Below are 3744 nucleotides of genomic sequence, written 5' to 3'. Positions count from 1 at the left end.
GGAAAGAGCAAGAAGCTTTGTACTGTATGTATAACAGATCACTTGTGTTAAAGAAAAAAAAAACCAGGGGCGCACACACCCTTACACATACAGATACCTACATACGTATATATTGATCTATAAGTAGATTACCTGGAAGGAAACTCACACACACATACAACAGGTGAATTGAATGTCTAGGGGGGCAGAAGTGGGAAGGGGACTTTCAAACTACCTTGTTTGGTACTATTTAAAAATTTCATCGTGTGCCTATATATTTCCCTCTAGTTAAATGTCATTATTCTGTTTAAAACAAAACAAAGGTTTATTAGCTAAACTGTTGATAGTGGTTTCTTTGGGGATATGATTATAGGAGAGTTACACTTTTTTTTACACACATCGTTTGAGGTTCTGGGAAGGAGTGTGTTTACAGGGTGGCCCGTACAGTTGAGCAGGTTGCATCCTGGGTGTGTGTTTCAGGGGCTGAAACTCTGTGTGCTGCTGCCCTTACCTCTGCCCAGAGGAAGTGGCACCTTCTTCTGCCCCTGACCGGGCACTACTTTTATGATCAGCAAAATGATAATAATAATAATTATTATAGCATATGTGGAAAAAGCAAACGTGCACCGAGTGCTGTGATTTTATCTTTAGGCAAGAAGAGTGATCATGAAGACATGTCCTGCCCAGGCAAGTCCACTGGGACAGCGTTTTAGTGGCCATGCTCAGGCCTTCACAGATGCACCTAATCCCTCACCCACAGTGACCCACAACCCAAGACACCCTGCAAAATGGCCCCTCATTTGAAGAGAGAGAGGGACAACGTGAAAGCTGATTTCCAAAATTGCAGAGGTTTGGACAATGCAAATGGATTCAGGAAGGGCTGCAGACCCCTCTCATTATGAGTCTTTCCTGAAACCTGCTCTCCACCACGCCAGCCAGTGCAGGGCCCTCGGGAAGCCTGCCTGAGTCAGAAGCTGGGCCCTTTCCCGCAGTGCCCTGCACCTTTGGTCAGCAGCCGAAGGGGGGGTGTAAGCTGAGTGAGCTGGGGTGGATTTCTGAGACCTAACTAGGAAGCAATCCAGATGGGTGTTCAATCTTCCAGGAAGTTTCTTACCAAGGCTAGGCAGAGGCTAATAATTCACTGTCGTATTCCTAAAGCCACTTGTTTGACTCTGATAGGTTTCCAAGCATGTGAGCTTATTTTCTAAGAAGTGGATAGAAAATGCAAATAGAAGTGTTAGGTGTGATCTCTCTGCCTATGCCTTTAAAAAAAATGTTTTGTTTGGCATTCCCAATAGCTAATAGTTAATGAATGCTTGCCATGCAGGCACCTTGCTACGTGCTTTTACATTTGCTAAGTGAGGTCATCTCATTTAAATTGCACAACAATGAGAGAGGTATGACTCCCATTTCACAGATGAGAAAACTGAGGCTTGTGGGGGCTAACTGGACCCACAAGTGATGAGATAAGGAAGCCAGGCTACAAATCCAGACAGTCTGACTCCAGAGCCTTGACTGCCAGCCGTTTTACCTCGGGAAAAGAAGATGGTCTTGATTTAGCAGTGTCTGCAGAAGGGACTTTAAAATCTCTCTTTCTTTGAAAACTCAATTATTAAAAAAAAAAAAAAGTTAAACCACAGCAAACGGAATTGTCACAGTTTGAGTGTGTATTTTAAAGACAACTTATTATTAATCTGCTTGAATCAATACCAGTGCCATTTTTTCTAAAACAGTTCTGCCTTGTGGGATCTCGTGAGTGTGTGTGTGTGTGTGTGTGTGTGTGTGTGTGTGTGTGTGTCGGGGGTAGGGAGTGAGGTGGGGTGGTGGGGAAAAAAAGAGCTAAAATCTGGCACCAGTGGGCCCAAGTCTCAGTGTCACTTAGGGGTGTCGCTAGGTTTCAGAATCACTCTGCTCAAGTTCACCTGGTCTCATAGGAGCTGTTGTTCAGGAATTACACGTTAAAGCCGAAGCAGGGGCTTGGGAAAATATGGAAGGCATTTTTAAGGAGACTCAACCAGCCAGTGCAGAAACTGTATTTTAAGTAACCATATCTCTGTTATGAATAGGTCCACAGGGAATTGAGATGGAAAGAATCTTTCAAATCAAATGTGCTTTCTGCTAGGTATGTTTCAAGTTTATTTTTCATTTTAATCTTTTTCCATACCCCCAGCCCCTCCCGCTTATAATTCCATCTCCTTCTGTCTTTCAAAGTTTGGACAAGAGGGGCAAGGGGCGGCATTCTGATTAGAGACATGGTTTGGTCTTTTACCTGGCTGCCGGCTTACCCTCACCAGAAACTCTTGTTTGGCTGTGGTATTTTCTTGACTCTATAAAAGACCCCAGGGAGTTCCCTGGTGGTCCAATGGTTAGGACTTGGTGCTTTTACTACCAAGGGCATGGGTTCAATCCCTGGTTGGGGAACTAAGATCCCGTAAGCTGCACGGCACAGCCGAAAGAATAAAAGAAAGATCCCAGAAGCAGGTCTATATATAATTCGGGCCACTAGTTGCCTAAATGAGAGCTGTGCTTAATAGTATGATTCCAGACCCAGGTCTTAAATGCCGTAAACATCATGAAACAATCGGGGAGAAAGTTAGGACAAAAAGTTGAATGTGTGGGTGAAGGAGGGGAACCACCCTTCCTTGAAGAAAGACTGGCACCTGACTCAGACTGTGTGTCCCTGTTACTAAGCCTGTTGCTCCACCACGAGGGCCACAGCAGCACCCTGGCAATCGGTTCTGATGCTGCAAAGTCCTCTCTTAATGACTTAATGGAGACTCAGGCAGACTGGCCACTGGGGTTCAGCTCTGTGATTTCTTCCTTCCTGCATTTTTATTGAAGTGCCGGGAAGGGAGCCAGGACATTTGATGATGTTTGTTTCTGCAGATACTCCACTCCCTTTTTTCCCTTCCAGATCAGATTATCGTGTGTTGGTGGCAGCAAAAAAATAGAGTATTGATGACAGGTAGAGAATTGCTGGGAACACATGGGGACAGGGAGCGCACACCCGGATTGACCCAGACGGCAGGTCGTGTCGCCCCTGCCCGGGAGGAAGGCGCTTTGTCCTGGGACTGGTGAGCTGTCAGGCCCCGTTCCTGCCCTCCATTTCCTGTTTCTGCTTCAGGTGGCCTTTTATTGAAACTCTAAAGCCCGTTGGAGGATCTAAATGAGACTTTCTCTAGCCTTAATCAAAAATACAGGATAACCAGAGACCTCCTACCTTTTACTTCTGTGATTTTCCCATATTAACCTGGGGCTAGGTAAGCATTGGTGGGTCCGGCATATGAATTTTTTTCTTTTGTCACCTTGGCAAGTTTAGCAGCTTCTCTGGGCCTCAATTTCCTAAATTGTAAAATGGATATATAGGGTGGTGAGGATGTAAAAAACCAAAACAAAACAGAACAAAACAAACAGAAAACCCCAAAACAATCCATCTAAAGCTCTCCACACAGTGCCTGACATTAAATGTGGCCTGCCTTTACCTGAGCTACTGTACAGTGTACCAGGAGCACCAAAGGGCAAGAAGGCCTGAACGAGACTCTAGCTTAAAATCCATTCGTGGCGGTGGTGGGGTGAGGGTGTGGGAATCAGGCTGGCCACTCCACTGAGCAATGCTAAACCTGTCACCCGGGTTTATCGTGGTCTACAGAGGCAGGGGCTTCCTGCGTCCTTTGCCTTCCTTCTCACCACCATCAGTGGGCTTCATCTGGCCCCATCGCCACTCAGCATTTGATCCTGAAATGTACCCACAGCGCCCAGGTCTCA

The sequence above is a fragment of the Lipotes vexillifer genome, unplaced genomic scaffold (assembly GCF_000442215.2).
Source record: "Lipotes vexillifer unplaced genomic scaffold, Lipotes_vexillifer_v1.1 scaffold1383, whole genome shotgun sequence".
NCBI classification, from domain to species: domain Eukaryota; kingdom Metazoa; phylum Chordata; class Mammalia; order Artiodactyla; family Lipotidae; genus Lipotes; species Lipotes vexillifer.
The sequence above is the reverse complement of the archived record's forward strand: the minus strand, read 5'-3'. Positions refer to the sequence as shown.